Genomic DNA, 23,916 nt, shown 5'->3' on the forward strand with positions numbered 1-23,916 from the left:
GGTGTAGGGGCATGTCACATCCTTTTAAGGCAGCTTATTTAAGGCAGCTTTTAGGGTGGCTTGTTCACCTTTGGTCCCTATCTGTCACTCAGCTCCTAGTAGCTGTAGCATGTGCAGCAGGCCACATCCCGGGACCGCCTTCTGCTGCACGAATCCCAGCGACCAGTTAGGTCCCACGGAGTGGGTCTTCTCTGGGTCCCATCAACCAAACAATGTCACTTGGCGGGACCCAGAAGAAGAGCCTTCTTTGTGGCGGCCCCAGCCCTCTGGAACCAACTCCCCCCAGAGATTAGAATTGCCCCCACCCTCCTTGCCTTTCGAAAGCTGCTTAAAACCCACCTCTGCCGCCAGACATGGGGGAACTGAGATACACTTCTCCCTAGGCCTTTACAATTTTATGTATGGTATGTCTGTATGTATGATTGGTTTTTATATAATGGGTTTTTAACTGTTTTAGTATTGGATTTTGTTATATAATGTTTTATTGCTGTTGTTAGCCGCCCCGAGTCTGCGGAGAGGGGCCGCATACAAATCCAATCAATCAATCAATCAATCAATCAAACAATAAATAAATAAATAAATAATAAAATAAAATAAAATAAAATAAAATAAAATAAAATAAATAAAATAAATAAATAAATAAATAAATAAATAAATAAATAAAATAAAATAAAACAAAACAAAACAAAACAAAACAAAACAAAACAAAATAAATAAAATAAAATAAAATAAACAAACAGCTTCGACAGGCTGGCCAAACCAGGCTGAGAGTAACCGATGGGTCATTGACTTTTGGTGAGATAGGGACTTGTCTATCCTAAGCATGTGAAGATTCTGGTGAACTGAGCAGGTAAAACCTACTAGAATAGGTCAACGGTCATGAAGGTGGTCTCTTCAAGTGATGTAGTATGCTAAGAGCATGACAAGACATGAAAGACTCCCTGGTCAACCACTAGGAGAAGGGAAACTCTGACTGCAAACCTGCACTCTGTTGTTGTTACATACATAAATACACACACATAAGAAATTAAATGCTAAAAATTTACTAAAAAAGAATATTAAATAAATATTCTTGCAACTAAATCACTATCTCAATAGCAAGCAGCAAAGACTACGGCTAATGGAACATCCTCTGCAGACTTTCAAAGTAGCAAAGATACAAGATAGGTAAGGGTATCTACCTTGTCCTTTAATATTTATCTCTGTTCTAGAAATATTGGCAGAAAAGGTCTGAGGTCTTATCAGATCTTAAAATCAGTGGAGAGGAATATAATTTAATGTAATCCAGATGAAGCAGTGTCAGTCACCACAAAACTACAAAGAGCAATAAAAGAGCTAATGAAAACAGTTTACAGCTTTGGAGAATACCAGAATCAATGCCCTAAAACCAAAACTAATTATAAGATATTTAACACAAGGAGAAATTAATCTCTTGGAAGAAGAATCTGGCTGTCAAACAAACCAAACAAATGTGATATGCATTTGGCAGGTTAAAATATATACAACAATAAATACAACAATACAACAATAAATATGCTAAAGTATGGCAAGAAATCCAAAAAGATTTCAAAAGTTAGAGAAATCTATAGCCATTTTGGTTAGAATTAATTGAATTGATCAAAAGGAACGCTTTGCCAAAGATAAATTACATGTTTCAAATGGCACAAATCTAATTTCGTTGGGGGGGGACCCACTTAACACGAATGGCAAGAAATTGTCAGAAAATGTACATAGAGCCAGAAAAGGTGTAGAGTTAAATGGGGTGGGGGAATGTAAAACAAGAAAAAGAGGTAGCCTTGCTCTTTCAAATATTAAAATGGTATTATAAGGCAAACTTCCTATCATGGTTAACAAAATAAATGATTTTTTTTTTTGCATCAACACTTGGCTAGTATTGTGAGGTTTAGATGAAGAAAAGAATATTATTTACAAATAAAACTAATTTGTGTTCAACTGAGCTATGTACCACTCCATAGATCTCCCTATATTGCTGAATAACTAAAGCACAAGCTTTGCTACAGAGATGGAAAAAAAAATTAAACTTACTACCCCCATCACTGCCCTACTCTACATAGTGGGAAAGTAGGAGAAAAGATGCCATTAACCTTCATTTTAAACTCATATAATCCATTTTATGAATTCTAAAGGAAATCTAAATCTATTTAGTATGGCAAACATGTACTATGTATGTATTCTGTCAAAGGCTTTTTCAGCATCTAATGATAAAATTACAGATTGATCCTTAGTTTTATTCAAGTCTATTAGATTTACAAGTAACCTACTGTTGTCTGCGGCTTGCCTAATTTTTGTAAACCCTGCTTGATCATTTTTAATGACAAACAATATCATCTGCTGTAATCTATCTGCTAACACTGCTGTTAAAATCTTTATATCAACATCAATCAACAAGATTGGATGATAATTAGCACCCTGAGATGACATTCTTTTGTTTATTTTCAAATTTCATACTATGAATGTTGATGCAAAAGATATATGCTTTTAGTAAAATAGCTGGATACTGTTATATACTGTTATTATTATTATACTGTTATTAACTGTTCCACATTAGAACTGATTCCTGTATGAAAAAATACCTATCCATTTAAAAGATATCAATTCTGTATTTGTATTGAATCCATTAAATATCTAGGTGTATCTATACCAAATGGAGTCTATACAACTCCATTAGTACCTTGGTTCCTTCAGCTATTAAAAGACGGGAGTAATCTAAACTTACTCAGTAGACATGCTGTAAAAAAATATACATCTAATAGCCCCTACATCAGTGGCTCTTAACCTTGTTTGAAGTACCGAACCCACCAATTTCATATGCACATTCATAGAACCCTTCTTTAGTGATAAATCAAATATGATTTTTTTTCCAAATTCAAGACATAGGTGTTGTGATTCAGTCTGAGGCTCCTCAGGGAACGGCTGGAACTCTGCCGGCTCCATGCTCAGAGGGGGAGGACGAGGAACAGGAGGAGGAGGAGGACCAGGCAGACGGGGAAGAGGAATGTCAGGACGAGGAGGAGGGAGAACAGCCTGAGACCCCCGGGGGGGAGCTCTCCCCAGCGAGTAGCCTGGAGTCATTAGATGAGAATGCACAAGCCATCATAGATATGAGGCAGAGAAGGGCAGTACAAAGAAGGGGACAATTAGCCAGGTATTTCCATCCCTGATAGGCAACAGCTGGGTTTGGGTGTGGTTCTCCTCAGAAAGGTTGAAAAGGCAGGCCCGCCCTTCCTGTATTGTGGAGAGTTATCTTTTGGGAGTCCTGTGACCTTGCTTCGATCCTTGGCATCTCTGATTCTGGCTTGTGGCCTCGAAGGCTGAAAACTTGCGGGAGGCGTGGGTTTTATTATCTACAGTGGTGTGTGTGCCAGCAAGAAGCCTGTTGTATTGTCTGGCCGTCGTGACTCTTCTGTGAAGCTTCATAGCATTCCAGTTTGTAAGAACAGTTTTTGTTATCTGTGTTTGTTTTCAAAGATATAAAATGACTTTGCTTTTTACCAGCGTGTCTGGATACTCTTTTTAGTTGGTGTTGACGTCTGGGGGAACCCAGACAGACAATAGGTATATGTTTTTTTACTGGTACACAAAATAAACCGTGCATGAAGATCACCTTGATCAAAGAACAAAACCAACACAGTGCAGGAACTCACAACAAATTACATACTGCAAATCAGTGTGACTTCTGCTGTTGTTTTGGAGAGACCAGTTCAGATACGCATGGCTTCACCTTGGCAAGTGCTACTCTCATGTCATTTTCACAGCAAAGTCTGTTCCTTTTCTTTGTTTTTATGTCCGGCATCCTTGAAAAGGATTGTCCGCAGAGATATGTTGTAAAAAATGGTATAAAAAATTCCAGGGTTTTCTTAGCAATAATTGGGTACTTTTCCAATTGTTGACACCAAAACGTTGAGAGTGCTGTTGTTCTGAAGAGTTGCTGTTGAACCTGGCTCTGCTGAATTTCAATGATTTCATTGAGGTATTCATAATTGACATCTGCTGTCTCAATAGCAAATGTGAACGGCTGTCTCACCCATGCTGGATATGACTCTCTTGTAGGGAAATAGCCATCAAGAGACTTTGCAAGCTGATTTAAGTGCGTGGCAATTGTTTGCCTCAGTTCCATGGATACAGAAATGTCTCCGATCCAGACACATCTTCGATCTTACTTACATAGTCATCCAGAAGGGGAAAGTTTGTGAAGTTATTGTTCTCTGTTCATCGTTTCCATAACAGTAGGTTTTTTTTAAAAGCCTTCAGGTCTTCTGCTTCCATGATGTTGACTCCACCACCCTGCATCTGCTGATTGAGATGATTTAGAGCTGCGAATATATCAGCTATGTACGCTAAAATGAGAAAGAACTCAGGATTTTTGAAGCCCACAAGATCATATGCTGCAATGTCCTACCGGTCAATGACTACTTCAGCTTCAACCGCAACAACACAAGAGCACGCAACAGATTCAAACTTAATACGAACCGCTCCAAACCTGACTGTAAAAAATATGATTTCAACAATCGAGTTATCGAAGCATGGAACTCATTACCGGACTCAATTGTGTCAACCCCTAACCCCCAACATTTCTCCCTTAGACTCTCCACGATTGACCTCTCCAGGTTCCTAAGAGGCCAGTAAGGGGCGTACATAAGTGCACTAGTGTGCCTTTCATCCCCTGTCCAATTGTCTTTCCTTTCTCTCACTTATCATATATATTTTCTTTCTTTCATATATCCTCTCCTCTAAGTTCACTTTTACCCTTATATATATTACTACATGTCTATTTTTCTTCCTATGTATTTGTGTATTGGACAAATGAATAAATAAATAAATAAAATAAAATCTGCATGACAATGTTGGTGCTCTTGCAAAAACAGGGCTAATTCCACATGCATGGCAAAAACACCATTCAGCACCTGTCCCCGGGATAACCACCGAACATTAGAATGGTACAGGAGTATCTCGAATTCAGAGCCCATTTCTTTACACAGCTCACTGTAGATGCGGTGCCTCAGAGCACTATTTCGCACATAGTTCTCACATTCCACTACAGTTTTTAATTCTTCTGCCATTTTTGGAGGCAAGGTTTTTGTTGCCAATGCATGCCTGTGCAGAAAACAATGCGTAACAATGATGTGTGGTGCATCAGCTTTTACTAGCGCACCAAAACCAGACTTTCTTCCTAGCATGACTGGAGCTCCGTCCGTACAAACTGCAGAAACCATATCCCATGAAAGGTTGTTGTCTCTGAGGAAGTCATCCACAAGCTTCTTCACATCAGCTGCCTTCGTTGTTGTTGTAAGAGGCTTACAAAATAAAAACTCTTCTTTTATCATGTTGTCTTTCACATAGCGCACAAAAACAGCAAGCTGGCTTAGATTAGAAATGTCTGTGGTCTCATCGAGTTGGAGGCTGAATTTTGCCGGACTTGAAATTAGATCTGCGACTACTTGAGCCAAGATGTCTTTACTCATGCACTCTATTCTGTCACTGATGGTGTCATTTGAAAGAGGAATTTGGGATAATTTACCTTCGGCCGCTGTTCCGAGTATCAGATTTTCCATCTTTAACGCTGCTGGTTTTATGAGTGTTTCACCGATGGTGTGCAGCTTGCCCTGCTTTGCAATCAGGTAAGCAACTTCGTACGATGTGGTGAGGATCGGTTTGTTCACGGGTACAAATCCAAGAGCAGGCAGAGTGGCCCTTTCATCGAATCTGGCTCTTTTCACCTTGAATTCAGCAAGCGTTGTGTTCTTGTATTCCCCATCTCCATGCAGCTTCAAGAAGTGTTCCTTCAGTTTTGCCGGTGCGAGACTAGTGTTGCTCAACTTGGCATTGCAAATAATGCAGATAGGACGCTGACTCCCATCACGTTCCGTGATACATGTGAATCCATGTTGTACATATTCGTCCGATCACTTTCTTTTTTTGCTCGACCACACAACTTACGACTACGGCAGTCACACGGTGACTACTAAGCACACTAAATTCCCCGCAGCACTGATTGGCCAATTAATGTAACGTGATCATCTGTAGTAAGTGATGACCAAGCGGGGTGTGTCATCACAAATTTACACAATGAGTCGGGTGTGTCAACCTCCGTGGCGGAGGCTCCGCTGAACTCCTGAGACTGACTCACCAAACCCCTAGGGTTTAATAAAACCCCGGTTAAGAACCACTGCCCTACATTAATCGGTCACAAGTGAGATAGCAATAGCAACAGCATTTAGACTTATATACTGCTTCATAGTGCTTTTACAGCCCTCTCTAAGCGGTTTACAGAATCAGCATATTGCCTCCAGCAACCTGGGTCCTGATTTTACCCACCTCAGAAGGTTAGAAGGCTGAGTCAACCTTGAGATTTGAACTGCTGAAATACAGCTAGCAGTTAGCTGAAGTAGCCTGCAATGCACCACCCTGGATCAATGTCTTGGACTAATAAGTATTTGCCTGCTTTTAATATGAACCTCAAGTTGATTACTCCAGGGACAAGATTGTTGATGCCGGGCCCTGGTTACCCTGTGCCTGGTGTCATGCTCTAAAGTGGCAGGATTAGAAGGGCCAGGGGGGGGATGCATTGGGGGTAGTAAGTTTAATTTGTTTTCATTTCTGTAGCAAAGCTTGGGCTTTGGTTATTCAGCAATATAGGGAGATCTATGGAGTGGTACATAACTCAGTTGAACACAAATTAGTTTTATTTGTAAATAATATTCTTTTCTTCATCTAAGCCAGATATAGTTTGTTGGTGATGATGACAATGAGAGGGACATCTGTTGTGGAATCTACCAAGGTGTTAATCCGCAACTGGTTAGCCAACTGCAGAAGTTGTTGCACGAACACAATAATTATATTCTGGAACTTAAGGCTGCTGTTGATTCTATTCCTAAGGGCCACAAGGACTTCCAAGTAGTGATTAATGCCAATAAGAAGCCTTCTGGAAGGCATCTAGGTTGTTTCCCGGCTGAAGTTGTATTTTCTGCAGTTGAGTATGGAGTGGTTTACATTAAGTTTGAATTGTTTCAAATTACATTGTTTGAAGCAATGATATTTTCAGCTCCTGAGACATCTGAGACACTAAAATAACTTGTTAAATTCTTTAAAGCTGAAAAACCTACTATTAGATATTTGTTATCAATATATCAATTTGATATGCAGCTGCTAAGAAATGAGTGGACTAATGAATTAGAAGTTACTCTGTTGCCTGGAACTGTTTTAACTGTTTTAACATCTATGGCAAGAGTGTCATTGAACCTGAAATTACGAGTATAAACTATGACTTATACAACAACAAAAAAAAACCCTCTAGTATTTAGAATTTATAGAATTTCCTTTATTTTTGTGCAGAAAGGGAATGTCAGAAATATTTTGTTGGAGATATAATAAGGATAGTGCTTCTTTAAAACATCTATTTTTACAATGTCTTACACTTACACTTAAGTTTTGGAAGAAAGTACAGTGGTACCTCAAGATACGAACCCCTCGTCTCACGAACAACTCGAGATACGAACCCGGGGTTCAGAAAAAAATTGTCTCTTCTTACGAACTTTTTTCGTGTTACGAATGCCAAACCCGAACTTCCGGGTTCGGCGTTCGGAGGCTGCTGGGAAGCCCCCCGGCTGTTTTAAAAGGTCACAGCCGAGCGGCGGGGCTTCCCAGCAGCCTCCGAACGCCGAACCTGGAAGTTCGGGTTTGGCGTTCGTAACACGAAAAAAGTTCGTAAGAAGAGGCAAATTTTTTCTGAACCGTTCGGAGACTGCTGGGAAGCCGCGTGGCTGTTTTAAAAGGTGACAGCCGGGCTGGGGGGCTTCCCAGCAACCTCCTGAACCCCGAACCCGGAAGTTCGGCAAAAGTTCGGCGTTCGGAGGCTGCTGGGAAGCCCCGCCGCCCGGCTGTCACCTTTTAAAACAGCCTGGGGGCTTCTTGGCGGCCTCCCGAACGCCGAACCCGGAAGTTCAGGTTTGGCGTTCGGTGTTCGGGAGGTCGCTGAGAAGCCCCCAGGCTGTTTTAAAAGGTGACAGCCGGGCGGCAGCGTTTTTTTTGCGGGTTTTTTTTTTGGTTGCACGGATTAATTGACTTTACATTGTTTCCTATGGGAAACAATGTTTCGTCTTACGAACCTTTCGTCTTACGAACCTCCCCCTGGAACCAATTAGGTTCGTAAGACGAGGTATGACTGTACTGGATTATTTCAATATAATTGTAAGTCAAAAGGTAAATTTTCCAATGATAACATTTTTTTGAACTACATACTTAGTATTTGGAATTTGACAACTAGATAATAGATTACCTGTGCCTTTAATAAATTAAATAGATTACCTGTGCCCATATAATGGCCAAAGACACTGCAATATTGAAAAAAAATATGCATGTCTCTTTTCACTCAGTATATTGAAGACTTGATTGCACTTGCTGCCTATGAGCGGATTGCCTATAATTGTAGCCTTTTTATGGACAAATATAATGAAATATATATAATATTATATATCATCCCTAGAATCGGGAATGACTACACAAATGTGCAAGGGGAACCCTTACCTTTTTATGAAGGAAAATGGGACTCTTTCATATAAACTGCAAAGGTTAAAAGGTTAATGATGTAGGGACCTCCTTTGGTGGGATGGTAACAGTGTTCTGTGCACCTTTGGTGTTTAGTCATGCAGGCCACATGACCATGGAGACATCTTCGAACAGCACTGTTTCTTTGGCTTTGAAACAGAGATGAATACTGCCCCTTAGAGTCGGGGCTGATTAGTACATATGTGCAAGGGGAACCTTTATCTTTATTTGAAATATATATATGTATTTGAATAATAATAAAATTAGATAACCATATGTTATATTGTAACTATTGCTAAAATGATTTATAGCTTTTTTCTTTGTATTTTTTCATTTCCAAAAGCCCCCTTTTCTTGATAATGTTTGCATTTTTATTTTTGTGATTTTGTTCTGTTTTTGGGGTCACTATTTTAAGAAAAACAATAAAAAATTAGAACAAAAAAACCCTTCCACCCCTAAAATGCCAAATAGCAGAATGTCAATTTTGGTAGGAGCGAGCCTAACTAATGGACTTCACAGAGGACAAATATCTGTAACGGTATATTATCAGGTATAGTTTGATTAAAATCATAGAATTCCACAAGAAAATAATACATTCAACAATTTTCCAATTAGCTTCTTTTACATGCTTTTCATGCTGGAAACAACTATAGTAAGGAAAATGTAGTTTACATATGCAGTCATGATTGACTCAGTCTCCATGAGCAGATTAAATGCAAGAATTACTTAGTGAAAGGCTGGAATATACTACAGTTAATGTATTTTATAAATTGCTGTAAGGAAAAAACCCTGATCTTAAAGATGAGAGAACGGTACTCTGTGTGTGTGTCTATATATATATTTATGTATGTGTGTGTGTGTATGTGTGTGTGCGTGCGTGTGTGTGTTTGTGTATGTTAATTTTAAAAATTCAGCAAAAACATGTGATACATACATACATACATACATACATACATACATATATATATATATATATATATATATCAGAATTTGAAATGCTCATACCAAATCAATACCATCTGCTTGGATGTATATATAAATTCCCAGCCATATATATACAAATAAAAATGCACGATAAAATGGATGTGAAAATGGGAAGAATTATACACAAAATCCATAAAATCTACTTCAATTTATAATCCAAAAGAAAACTGGTACAAAATAGACATTATACAACTCTGTCAATTTCTAATATAGCAACAGTAAATCATGGACTAACAAATCTTGGAAATAAAATAAAACAGAAGGAATGTTTTAACACATGTGGCATACCTGCAAAAATACTTCAAAAGTATTAGAAAGGTCTCCAAAGTATCATTCAGAAGGTTCTGGAAATTTAATTTGAAATGAAAATACATATTTTAACTAAAAACAATTCCAGAATATGCCGAATCAACAAGAAATGTTACAAGAGATATAGGCTTCTGACTGTGAGCATAATCTAAGAATCACTGAAGTTGTTGAATGTAGTTCTTGAAGTTTGCAAAAGGTAAACACATGACTTCAGCCGCTAGCAACCTTCATAAATACATGCTGGTTGCCAAGCATCCAAGTTTTGATCATGTAATCCTGGGAAGACTGTGATGGTTGTAAGTTTGAGGACCAGTAGTAAGTCACAATTACAAATGCAAAATGAATGATTATAAGTCAAGGACTACCTATATATGTACTTAACATTGATCCCCTTATCATCAGAGTTTGATCTTGTATTGATTATGATGGCATTAGCAATTACCAGTTTTTATTGTACAAATGCCACTGTATCCAGTTAATCTCTGAGAGACTGCTCAAATACTCAACCAAATGAACTTGACGGGCATTTGATTCAACCCTTTCAAGCAAAATTCAATGGGAGTGATTTTTCTCCCTCTTGCCATCCTTAATTTTATTAATTGTTTTACGTCTCCTAAATAATTCTTGCTTTGTAATGCCATTTTGTAAATATTTCTGTATACAATTATGATTATATTTATTTGTACTTTGTTTTACTTGGAGAAGCAAGTTCAGTTCTGGGGACTAATGTTTTAGGACAGCAGGCATTTTACAAATGCAGATTAGCTGAAAAGTATAATTATATAAGACAGCAAAAAAATCTTTCACATGTGCGAAAATGACTTTATATGTGGCTTCCTCGGGGCTTGAAGGTTATGTAAATTAGAATGGAGAAGAACTGATTCCTACCAAGATTAAATAGCTATGGGTGTTGAGGCTGCCCAAATCTGGGAATATTCTATTTGTAATCAATTTTTAATCTTAAATAGAATATCTCTTTGCCATTTAAGACAGATGTGCAATTTATGGCAGCATGTGCACACCACCATCTGGTGTGCCAGTTGCACACTTTCCTGGAACAAGAGGTCCTTCAAAAACATACTTGTTGTGAGTCACCTTACAACAAAATAAACTATAATACTAAAACCCCAAATGTGCTCTTTTCAAGAGGAAATTGACTTTCATTGTTTCTGTTGAAAATGTGTCACTTCTCATTCAAGAAGCTTCTTCAATTCTGAAAAACTGAAATACAGTGATACCTTGTCTTACAAACTTAATTGGTTCTGGGACGAGGTTCTTAACGTGAAAAGTTTGTAAGATGAAACAATGTTTCCCATAGGAATCAATGGAAAAGCAATTAATGCGTGCAAGCCCAAAATTCACCCCTTTTGCCAGCTGTTTTTGTGCTGCTGGGAATCCCCTGAGGTTCCCCTTCATGGGAAACACCACCTCTGGACTTCTGTGTTTTTGCAATGCTGCAGGGAATCCCAGCATCACAAAAACACCGAAGTCCTTGAAACCCCACCTCTGGACCTCTGTGTTTTTGCGATTCTGCAATTTCACTGAGGCTCCCCTCGCTGGGAAACCCCATCTCTGGACTTCTGTTGCCAGCAAAGCGCCCATTTTTGTGCTGCTGGGATTCCTCTGCTGGGATTCCCCTGCAGCATCACAAAAACACAGAAGTCTGGAGGTGGGGTTTCCCATGAAGGGGAGCCTCAGGGTAATCCCAGCAGTGCAAAAATGGGCGCTTCACTGGCAACAGAAGTCCGGAGGCGGGGCATCCCAGCGGTGGCGGCGGGTTTGTAAGGTGAAAATAGTTTGTAAGAAGAGGCAATATAAATCTTAAACCCCGGGTTTGTATCTCGAAAAGTTTGTATGACGAGGCGTTTGCAAGACGAGGTATCACTGTATCTTCAAGAAAAAGGGGAAAAAAGGCCAGCTGCTTTTTAAAATAAGCACCTTTGGGACAACCATTACCTGGATGCTTCAGAATCTGCAAATACACATAATACTGAAAGAAGAGGAGGAAGAAGAAGAAGAAGAAGAAGAGGAAGAGGAAGAAGAAGAAATGAGCAAGTACAACTTCCTCTTTTAATGGTAAAATGCAGTCAAAATATTTACCGTATTTGTTATTTTGACTGACTCTCAGATGAAGAAGCTTCTTGGACGAGAAGCAAAATGTCTTCAAAGAAAAACCAGAAAGTCTAGTTGACTCTTGAAAAAGCACCTTTGGAACAAATAGGGCAGTACAAATAGTTTGCAGATCTACTCAGAAATAAATTCCAGTAAGATGAATTGAAATACTAGGCAACCATGAACAAAATACCAAATGATTTATGTGCAGCATCTGCCTCAAAATAAGGTTACAATAAGGCTAATTTCCTTTTTAAATCACAGGCCAGACATTTGCTTCCAGACTTCCTCCACATCAGGAACTGGCATCATAAAAATGCAAACTTATTATCTGGGAGATTATAACAGTCAGAAAAATACAACAAGGATGAATAAACTATTTTGTAAAGAAATGATGAATAAATTATGAATTAATGCAGATATTTCAAAACAGTCACGCTGAAAGGTCAATTGTTCAGGTATTCGGCTTGGTGGTCATAGTGGAGGATATCTAGTTATTCTATTTTTTAAATAAAACATGAAATAGATCAATTCTACTGTTTATTGCATGACCTTTGATGGTCACCCAGATTCTCAACCAACATCCTGGCAGGCATTCATATCTTTTCACTTTAAATTTATTAACTCCTTTGTATTATAAGCCAGAAAACTATCTGAACAGCTATCCTTGTGGTGTGACCAGAACAATCTAGAACTGAACACACTCAAAACCGTAGAAATGGTGTTAGACTTTAGGAGAAACCCTTCCACCCTCCCACCTCTCACAATACTAGACAACACAGCATCAACAGTAGAGACCTTCAAATTTCTAGGTTCTATCATATCTCAAGACCTAAAATGGTCACCTAACATCAAAAACCTCATCAAAAAAGCGCAACAAAGAATGTTCTTTCTGTGCCAGCTCAGGAAGCTCAAACTGCCCAAGGAGCTGCTGATACAGTTCTACAGAGGAATCATTAAGTCTGTCATCTGCACCTCTATAACTGTCTGGTTTGGTGCTGCAACCCAACAGGACCGACACAGACTTCAGAGGATAATCAGAACTGCAGAAAAAGCAATCGCTGCCAACCTGCCTTCCATTGAGGACCTGTATACTGCACGAGTCAAAAAGAGGGCGGGGAAAATATTTACTGACCCCTCACATCCTGGATACAAACTGTTTCAACTCCTACCCTCAAACGTCGCTACAGAGCACTGCACACCAAGACAACTAGACACAAGAACAGTTTTTTTCCGAACGCCATCACTCTACTAAACAAATAATTCCCTCAACACTGTCAGACTTTCTACTAAATCTGCATTTCTATTCTACTAGTTTTTCTCATCATTCCTATCACACATTTCCTCCCATGTTGACTGTATGACTGTAACTTGTTGCTTATATCCTAAGATTTTTATTAATATTGCTTCTTCATTGCTTATTTGACCCCTATGACAATCATTAAGTGTCGTACCACATGATTCTTGACAAATGTATATTTTATTTTATGTACGCTGAGAGCATATGCACCAAGACAAATTCCTTGTGTGTCCAATCACACTTGGCCAATAAAATTCTATTCTATTCTATTCTAAAAGGAGGGTTTTCACATTTCCTAGATACATCCAAGCCCTGTTTTTAAAATGCTTGTATCTGCATTCATGTAAAGAGCAGGACTCAATTTGCAAAATAGTCACTATTCTATAATTCAGAGCCATCCGCTGCAATTTTGTGGTTTGACAGCATCACACCCAAAATAAATTCATGTAATAACATTTCACATAAGTTATTCATTTCTCATAGGACAGAAGAATGTCTGCTGGGAAAAGGCATCTAGAACAAGATATTTCAGAGTTTCCCCAGCATTAATCTTTTAATATGATTTTTCTGTCATCCAAATTGCCCTACAAAGTGAAGGACATATTTTTCTTTTTTCCACCAATCCAATTATTTGAAGACAAAACATAAATGTAAAGGCAACACTCAGTTGTAGCTAAGTTAAAAGCATGAGATAAAAACAAATAAGAGAAACGTAGTTAAACCCAACCAGTACCATTAAGTGCACATTTCTACAGCTTCTTAAGCATCAAAAGATCCTTGTCCCGTCACATCTATGTATCGATCCATACCCTGTTTTTTATTCTTTAAATGTCTCATGTATCTCTTTTTCAAGGTATCTTCAGTTCTAAGCAAGCATGACCCTTTGTCTTCTCATTCCTCCCAACACTATTATGCTTCCTTCAAATGTTTGTTTTGAAATGTTTCAATCTTTTTATAACAAAAGCAAAGAATCAGAATCAGAACATAGTGAACATGGAAGGAGTCAACCGCAGGGGTCATCTAGTCCAATGTTCTGCAATATGTAGGAAAAACAAAGATTTCCCAGTAGGCAGCTACCTAATATCCGCCCTACCCCACTCCCCCTACCCCAAAAATCCTGCAAAGTTGAAGAATCTACAATCTGCACAGACAGATTGCTTCACTGATGTATAGAAGTTGCCATCAGGAAGTTTTTCCTCCGATTTAAATGAAATCTAGATAGCTTGTAATTTGATAGTGTCATCAATGAAATGAACATGAATTTGGGTAAGCTCTGGGAGACAGTGGAAGACAGGAGGCCTGGCATGCTATGGTCCGTGTGGTCATGAAGAATTGGACATGACTTATCAAGTAAACAACAACAACAAGCTGCAATTTATATCCATTAATTCTGGTTCTAGTTTATGTGTCGATGGAAAACAGCTCTTGAACATATCCCCTGTGGCATCCTGTGATACAATGCCTCTCCCTCTGAGTTCTTTTCTTGGACTGAACAACCCCATGACTTTAGTCTGTCCTCACAGGACATACTGGTATTCTCAAACTCTGATATGATCTTTGTGACTATCTCCTAATCCTTATTCTAAGCTGACAGTAACTAACCATAAAGGAATGAGATGGGATGAGGTATGAAAAGCTGCTTCTGAACTGTGTTAGCCATTCTAGCAGCTGCTCACATTGCTGACTTGTGGTCAAACTGTGGTCAATGACCACACCATGTCTTTCTCTGGGGCGCTGCTTCAAAGTAATTAATTTCCCATCTATCCATATGTCCATATTGTTCCTCCCTAAATGTAATACCTTGCATTTTTCATTTTTGAAAAGACATCTTGCTCCTCTTAGCCTGATCTTCCAAACCATCCAGATTTAGATTAAAAATCTCATTTTACCTTCCTGGTTATTATTCCGATCTTCAAATTTTGCATCAACTGCAGTCCAGCAGTTATCCCTGTCATTGAGGAGGTTACTGCTGGATGCAGGTTTAGTAGCCTCCACTGATTACTGCTGTCCAATTTGTTAAAGAGCCAATAATGGTGCTGACTCTTTCCAAATGATCCAGTTGTGGATTCATCATACTGTAATGCCATCAAACCCACATTTTAACAGCTTGTCAATGAAAATGTCAGGTGGAACCTTGTCAAAAGATTTACAGAAATTGAAGCAGCATTTTCCTTGTCCACTAAAGCAGTTTACCTTGTCAAAGCAGACCAGATTTGTCTCACCTGACCTATTTTTGACAAAGCCAGCCAACTCTCAAAAATCCACAGCATTGTCTTCAAGTTGCTTATAAATTCTCTGATTTATTAGCTCCGTACTATATTTTCAGCTATTGATTTCAGGCCACTAGTCAATAATGACTGGGATTAGGGTTTTTCCCCCCTCCTCTTTGTTGAAGACAGGGATCACACTTGTTTGTTTGTTTCTTCCCTGGAGTTCTCTGGTACTTGCCTAATTCTCCAGGACTCTTCAAAGATAATTAACAGAGCTCTAACCATCTCAATATACATTTTATTCTCTTTTGTATTTAATCAATATCTATTAATTTACGAGTTTGTCCTTTCATTTTAATAAGCATGCAGTATTTAAGTAGCCCCAAGTCTAAGGAGAGGGGCGGCATACAAATCCAATAAATAAATAAATAAATAAAATAAATTTCCTCTCATTCAGTTTGCCTTTATATTTCTCCAACATATACTCAATTCTCAGTTCCTTATGACAAATGGGCAGAGGTATGCTCTTATATATAACAATGTTTGCTTTTCTGAGAAATATTTGGGGGGGAGGGTTTGCTACAGAGCAAACTCTTTCCTTCTGTTTTAATTTTTTTCAACCATTTCTCCATCTTTAATAAACATGCTGCCAAGGCATACAAATTTAAATATTTGTTCTAGTTCAGCTATATTGCATTTTTCCTCTTTCTCATACTTTCACCAATTCATGGCAGATTTATTTTCCTTTCGTTTTTGGTTAATACTTATCACTATTAATTCTTCTTATTTTTCAAGATGCAGTAATAATATGTTACTAGATGGGCCCACAGATGTTGGCAAGATCTTCTCATTACAAGTATGCAAGAGGACACTCCTCCCCCCCACTCAAATGAGAACACATAATGACAGAAAAGTTATGATAAACAGCTCTCTTCCACATGGCTTCAATTCATGAATAGGAGAGATATGATAGCAGTGTTCCAATAGATGATTGCGGGTGGGTGGGTATTATTTTCCAAACATCAAAAGACTTTATGAAGAATCTCAATCATCCAAGTCATGGTTGTTCCAAAGATGCTTTTTTCCTTCCATTTCCACCATCCAATCAGAGTTGAAGAAGCTTCTTGGAAAAAACAAGAAAGTCTAGTTGCCTCCCAAAAAAAGCACCTTTGGGACAACCAAAAAGGCAAGACAAGAAACCAGGGATGGAAAATAACTAAAAGGAGAAGAAACCTAGAACTAAAGGAAAATTTTCCTAATGGTAAAAGCAATTAACCAAGGAAGTAGCTTGCCTTCAGAAGTTGTGGATGCTTCATAACTGGAGGCTTTCAAAAAGAGACTGGACAGCCATTTCTCCGAATGGCATAGGATCTTCTGCTCAAGCAGATGGCTGGACTAGATGACTTCCAAGAACCCTTCCAACTCTGTTATTTTTCAACAATACTTCAAGCAGAGCATGGAGCATTGATGTACAATTGAACACTGTACACTCTGACTACATAATACCACAAAGTATGACCCCTTCTAACACTTCACAGTTAAAGAGGAAAGATACAAGAAAAAGTAGCCACCAGATCAACTTCTTTCCCCCACCATAGTCATCAACTGGAATCACCCACCAAGAAAGGAACAAACTTCATACTTCCTATGAATTTTTATAGCTTTGGATAAATCAGGTCTTGTTATAAATGGACTTAGCAATTACACCAATTAATTATTATACCAATTAATGTAACTGGTATCATGCAAACAAAGGAAGGTTAGCTGCAGACCAATTTACTTTCTTAGAAGAGATTAATTTAAATTGTTGGAGAAAAAGATCCAAAACCCAAAAGCTTTAAGTAATATATATATAAATTCTCTTTTTGAAAATTAATTCATTTGCCAAAAAGTTTGGGTTCTCATTTTCAGCTTTTTTCTAATAAACTTTCTTAATCTGCAAATGAGTAGCTGTCTGAAAGGAATATAAATCCTTCCATTTCCCACCATCCAGACAGAGCTGAAGAAACCTCTCGAATGAGAAGGAAATGTCTTCAAAGGAAAAAAAAAAGTCCAGTTGCATCCTGAAAAAGCACCTTTGGGACAACAGTGACCTAGATGACTAAGAATCTCCATAGACATGTAACTGTGCAGTTCAGTGTGGGTATGTAGAAATATTTTTTTGATTTTATTCAGAAGATGTCAACTGGAATGAATTAGCTTTAACTGCTTTATATGGTTGTATATTTAAATGACATTCTAATTTCTTTTTCTGGGGCTCCCAGATGTCATACTAAATGTTTGGAATGTACCGCAAATGCTTCTCAAATACACGCTGTATGCTAAGCTAGAGAAATGTGACTTTGATTTGCTCCCTTAGACTAGTTTGGCTATAATTCAGGTGATATCCAAATGGACCTTGTGAAAATAGACTTTATCTGTCTTGGGAACCTTCAAGGAATGTCAAAGTCATTAAAGCACTTTATAGTATTTTAACATTTTCAGGCTTTTCATATCTGCTTTATTGAGTGCACCAGAATTCTGACCTGAATCGTATGGAAGACGCACTATTCCAGGGGAGTCATGAGGCCCAAGAAATATTCATGGCATCAAAGGTAGCATCCTTTTCCAGTCTCATTTAGTGTTCAAAATATGCTTTTGACTTTGCTCTGGGAATTATTCTCCTTCAGGCTACTGATGACTTGGAAAAAGATCTTTTGCCTTGTGACTTTTATTCAAGATCACCTACTGAAGGGAACTATGACATATTTAACAAGAAACTTTAGCAGCACACAATGCCCTCTAGTTACATTCTGGAAAGATTGGCATAGCCTATCCTAGTTGATTTGATTCCAGGAGCCTAGAATAATAAACATCTTGTAAAAACTTATGCCATGTCAAAGCAGGAGGGAATAACTTGTAGTTTCCCCCCTCAATTTGACTTTGTATTCTGTAAAGTATTCAAGTCAGTAATATTAAAGGAAATAAACTCTGACTGTTCTTTGGACAGGACAGATACTCAAGTTGAAGCTCAAACATTTTTGATACTCAAAAATACAGGACACATACTCAAGTTGAAGCTCAAGCTCAAGCATTTTGGCCACCAAACAAGAAGAGAGGACTCCTTGGAAAAGGCCCAAATGTTGGGAAAGATTGAAGGCCAAAGTAGAAGTGAATGGTAGAGGATGTGATGGTTGCATAGCATCATCACTGCACTGCATATGAATTTGGGCAAAGGAGACAGAGGAGAATAGGGGAGCCTGGCATGCTGTCATTCAGGAGTCACAAAGAGTTGGATGCAACTCTACTTGATGTTATCAAGGGTGATGCTGCTTCCCAAAGTCTGCATATTTAATTCTACATTGTTAATGTGAAGCAAATCTTCTTTCCCACTCTCTGTCTGCCATTTTCAGGTACTTTTGCCAGGCACATTAGACTCAATTCAAAAATTTCATCCGCCACACTTTGGACAGCACTCTTTACTGGGTGACCCCTCTCCAGCAGTTCAAGTAATGCCTATCATTACTGATCTCCCTAAACAGGAGATGCTTCCTCCATCATCACAATCTGTTTTTCCATAATATCCATCCAGTAGCCATCTAGGCAGAATTTCAGATTCCAAATCCATTCTCCATAGTGGGCGGAGTTATCATCCAGGATGGGTTGACCTCATCCAATCATCTGAGGGCGGAGTCTGTTAATTTTAAATTAAAGTCTCTGTCTTGCTTGGATCCCTAGTTACGACTCAGTCCTCAGTGAGGACAGATGTGGCTTCATCCCTTGATTCCTCTTGTTCAACCTTCTTGTGAGTTTTTTTTTCATTAACATGACGGCAAATTTATAACACCTTTGAAACCCTTCTATTCTCTGACTGCCACTGACTTCTGAGGGATATTCTGCTAGCCAGTCAGTTTTTACCACCTTTCAGTCATTTTCATTCTTAGCTTTGATGGAGCCATCTTTTCCCTATTACAAATCTCTTTAAGGGCACCAGACTGCTGGGTTCAATTCACAAGTTCCGAAAGGCTAACCTGAGCTCCCTGACTATGCCACTGTTGCCGTTCCACCAATTATATACGGTTGACCTATCCAGATTCCTAAGAGGTCAGTAAGGGGCAAGTACAAGTACACTAGAGTGCCTTCTGTCCCCTGTCCTATTGCTCTCCTATACCTTTCTTCTATTCCTATATCTCTTCTTCTATTCTTTCATTGATATGTTCTATTCCTATATCTTCTTTTCTATTCTTTCTTAGATATATTTTACTATGAGTATCTTCTCTATAACCTTCATCATGTATTTTAGTATGCGTATATAGATATATACCCACTAAAACCCTCATTGTGTATTCGACAAAATAAATATTCTTATTTTCCTTCTTCCTGTGTATTCCATTCCATTCCTTTCTTTTAGTCCTACAAGTGTCCTGTTTATCCATTGAATTCCCACCAAAACTTTCCTATGCTTTACTCCAGTGATGGCAAACCATTTTTTCCAAGGGTGCCGAAAGCTATCACATGTGCGTGCATGCCCACACCCATAATTCAATGCTCCCACTCCCCATCCTCCATATTCAAAGTGTTGGTTATGACATATAAAGCCTTCCATGGCATTGAACCAGATTACTTGCGGGACCATTTCCTGCCGCATGAGTCCCAGTGACCAGTTTCTCTGTGGGGGCTCCAGCCCTCTGGAATCAGCTCCCCCCAAAGATTCATACTGCTCCCACCCCCTCAGCTTCAGCAAGAATCTGAAGACTCATCTATGCCATCAGGCTTGGGGCTATTAGACTCTAGCCCCCTGGCTTATGAATGCAATGTATGTTTGCTGTTTGAATGGGAATGATTGACTTTAATGTTATGGGAGTTTTTAGATTAGCTAGTCTAAATTAATTGAATTTAGGACATTTTTATTGTTTTCTTTTATATGTTGTAAACCACCCTGAGAGTGGCAGCATATCAATCAATCAATCAAATAGATAGATGGATGGATAGATAGATAGATAGATAGATAGATAGATAGATAGATAGATAGATAGATAGGTAGGCACATGACACCCTACACACAAACACACACACACACACACTGCCCTGCCCTCACACATGATGTCCCCTGCTTCCTGCTTCCTGACTTCTAATGTGCCTGGTAGGCCCATTTTTTACCCTCCCTAGGCACCAGAGCTTTCTTGGATCTTAGGGAGGGTGAAAACAGCCTCCCTGACCCCCTGGAAGTTTTCCAGAGACCAAAAAGGGCCTCTCAGAGCCTCACCACAAGCCAAAAATCAGCTGGAGCTGAACTAGGGCAACAGCTCACGTACCAGCAGATATGGCTCTGCGTGCCACCTGTGACACACGAACTACAGGTTCGCCATCATGGCTTTACTCTATTTCTCCACCGAATAAATATCTCTGTATAATTTAATCTGAAATCAACCTATCTCAATTTCTAGAGTCACCATTATTCTCTTTAAAAAGTGCACCTATCACTTCTTCAGTTGCTAAGTTGTGACCATCTCTTTGTGACACCCTGGATGACAGCATGACACGCCCTCTGTCTTCCATTGTCATTTCGGTTTTTGTTTGATTAAACTTTGTTGAGAGTAAGAAAGAAGATGCAACCATTTAATAAATTTAATAAAAACTGGCAATAATCAGTGTGAATGCATACAGAACTGAAATTAAATGACATTTTAAAAGAGAAATAACTTCAGAGGAAGCTGGTATTTAAAATCATCATGAATAGTTGTAAAATCTGATAGGGGAAGGAAAGAACTGGCCCTCATTGTCAAAATCCCATTTTAAGACCTCTCGTGCCATATAAAACCCTGTTTTCAATCTATCCCATGTGTACAGTATTAAACTGCTGGTATACACTGGTGTACAGTACTTATAATAATGAAATCCCAGGAATATAATGCATAGTGCAAAGGACTGGTAAAATGTTATGCCTTTCTCTCATGTTCATTTTCAAATGGAAATGAATTTGATGGCAGGGACTATTTAAGGAAATTGGTGCTTCTTGTTTAACTATATTCTTCTATATTATTCTTTGATATAATTGTCTGACAGAGGTACTGAAAATCATCATGAAAGGGCTCTCCAAAGCATAACTAAAAGAATAAAACAATGAGTTTGGTAATTGCCAGTTTCTTGGTCAACATCTAATGTATAATATGTGACCTTTCAAATACTTTTCTCCTGACGCTTTCAATAGAAGATCCTGTGATCTCAAAGCTATAGGTGCGGTAAAATATATAACTTCAAAGTACAAATATTTTTTAAAAAATTTTCTAAGATGGCGATGGATCAAGATGCGTAGTCTGTAGACAAAGAGTAGAGAAAAGACCCCAAAACCTAGTGTTAGATATAGAGTAGAAGCTATCAAAATAAGACAACAGACACAAATTAGTTCTAAATATTAAATGTATCAACATCTAAATGCTGGGACCAGCTTAACCGAAAAAAGAGAAGAAAACATCCAACCACTTAGAGCCAGGAATAGCCGGAGGAACACTCAGGTGGCTGCAAATTAAAACCAAAAGATTCTGAGCAGAGAGTAAAAGATAGAGAGAGTAAGAGGCGCTCACCAACTCCTACCTTGCAAGAACAGCACTGAAAAGCCCCACGATGCTTAGCAAAGCTCAAAACTACCCTGCTGCCATCCCCCCAAGTGCCAGAGGCCCGATACTCTGCAACGAAGAAGACAGATCAGAGAACTAGACTCCTCATAGTAAGTATGACTACTGCAGTCTTGTAAACTAACCGAAAAGACCCCAGAACAGAACCCCTTGGTACCAGTGAGCAATCCCCCAGAGAAGCGACTAAAAGCTGACTGCCCCAGTGAAAGAATCTCCCCATCTCCGGAGCCCAGCTAGTCCAGCCCCAGCAAGGGATTGCCCCCACCCCTTCCATGCATGTGCCTAGAGCCATTGTATAATTGAGTGAGAGCCCAGCAAAGCCCAGCCAATAATTAACAATGGTGTACTCCAAGGCAGCAATGGAAATCTGGTCTGTTGCAGCTGAAATCCACTAAACTGGGAATAGGAATATTTGTTAAATCAAGGTTTCCTTGTGTTTGTAACCTGCAATAGCTGACCTTTGTCATTCTAAGAACTTCTTTTGTATCTGCAGAAAAGGCAACTTATTATAGCTTCATCCTTGAATTTTTCGGCTATTAAACTTGCTGAGGTAGTGTTTTCATTCCAAGAGAGAGATTTATGGCCATCCCCAAGATGAAACTCTAATAGAAAATGCCTGGATGAAATAACTTTTCCCAATATTTTTATTCTGCTCCTGTAAGATTCTAATCATGATATGGAAGTACTTTTTTTTTTCATCAGAACAAACCTGAAAACAAATGTCAATTAGTCCGGTAAAACGTGTATTTGTATCTTGCTCGTGTGAACAATTATGATGTAAAAAAATTGGTATTTTAAGTATTTTAAGTATTTATTAGATTTGTATGCCGCCTTCTCCGAAGACTCTTAAGAGTCAAAGCATTTGATGAGTGTAAATAAGATGCACATGAACATCTTAGCTTATATATTAAGTTTATCAGGGTATAAAATACAAAAGAAAGAGAAAATGGTAGAAAAATGGGGAACAGAAAAGAGAAAAGAAAGAACTGCAGCAGAAGTAGATTCCTGCTGGTTTGATTTGGATAGAATTTTCTCCCGCTCACTGAAACAGCAGCAGTGGCTGGCTGGACATGCCCCTGAACCAGTTCTCTTGGAAGCACTATAGGTGCCTGCCATCTTGTTTTTTGTTTCTGAGCATGCACAGAAGCTGGGTTTTTAGCACTGTGCATGCATCCACATGCATGAAGTTTGCGCACCCATGCAGTGCGTAAAAAAGCTCACACACCTACGAGACGCACGAGGAAGAGAACCAGCAGAGAATTAAGCCGGAACCCATCCCTGAACTGTAGGGTAAAATCCAGAAGTAGTTTCCAAGTAGAAACAAAGTTGGATGTGTTCTTTTATTTAATCAAAGTAATCAATGTAGGTGTCTCGGTTAGTTCCATCATTTTTATCAGCCATTCAGCCATTGTGGGAACATCTTAGTGGGAACATCTTAGCAATTCTGAACAAGCCTTTCTTTAAAAAAAGTCCATCATCCTTTTGAATAGCTTTTATTCAGTGTTGACAAGGAAAGATAAATTAATTTTATTTACTGAGAGCATCTTTTAACTTTTTCTCAAGATTGTCCTGGAAATATCAAACATGTTTGAACATAGCAAGGATAAAAATTCAAAATGCAGTTCTAATTATTAAATGATCCATCATTTGCATGTGCTGATATGCAAGTCGGTGGTATGCAACAGCTGTTCGCAGACTCATGAAGATGGCAATTTTTAAAATCTTAAATCAAGATACTAGGAAAGAAGTATCTTACCAAAAACGCTTAAATTCATGAAGTTGTTTTGTAGCTTCATCCAAGAATACCTGGCCGGTGACTGAT

This window comes from Erythrolamprus reginae, chromosome 1 (genome assembly GCF_031021105.1).
Source record: "Erythrolamprus reginae isolate rEryReg1 chromosome 1, rEryReg1.hap1, whole genome shotgun sequence".
In the NCBI taxonomy this organism is placed as follows: domain Eukaryota; kingdom Metazoa; phylum Chordata; class Lepidosauria; order Squamata; family Dipsadidae; genus Erythrolamprus; species Erythrolamprus reginae.